The sequence below is a fragment of the Penaeus monodon genome, chromosome 15 (genome assembly GCF_015228065.2).
Source record: "Penaeus monodon isolate SGIC_2016 chromosome 15, NSTDA_Pmon_1, whole genome shotgun sequence".
Classification (NCBI taxonomy): Eukaryota; Metazoa; Arthropoda; class Malacostraca; order Decapoda; family Penaeidae; genus Penaeus; species Penaeus monodon.
Window position 1 is genome coordinate 39,593,161 of NC_051400.1, and position 321 is coordinate 39,593,481.

The 321-nt window shown below is 54.2% G+C and overlaps 2 protein-coding genes across 28 annotated transcripts in view; one reads left to right on the top strand and one right to left on the bottom strand.

The window, feature by feature from the left end:
* The window catches only part of LOC119582032 (eukaryotic translation initiation factor 4 gamma 1-like), a gene marked incomplete at its 3' end in the record, with an annotated part of 189,642 nt that overhangs the window by 59,542 nt on the left and 129,779 nt on the right, over positions 1 to 321 (top strand).
* LOC119582363 (uncharacterized protein DDB_G0271670-like) overlaps positions 1 to 321 on the bottom strand; it is a 3,126-nt gene that overhangs the window by 1,776 nt on the left and 1,029 nt on the right. The window lies entirely within an intron of this gene.

Sequence of the window (321 nt, forward strand, 5' to 3'; positions counted from 1 at the left end):
AAATAAATACCTCAAACGAAGAGAGCAAAGGAAACGGGAACGGAACAAAGAGACGAGGAACGACCGGAACAACAAACAGGAATCCCATGAATCCCAGGATTAACGAAAACGACCAAACCCTCCAGTAATCCGGACGAAAAAACCTTGAGATAATCTGCAGGAAAATCGAATGATGATAAAAAGCTGGGGAGCGACGGTCACCTCACCTCGCCTGTCCGATGCGGTGGCGGCCGAACAGCTGATCAGACGGGTATTGGCCAGGTACGTCTTGATTACACCTGGGTTCGGGGCGGCGGCGGGGCGGGCCGGTCGCCTCGCGCC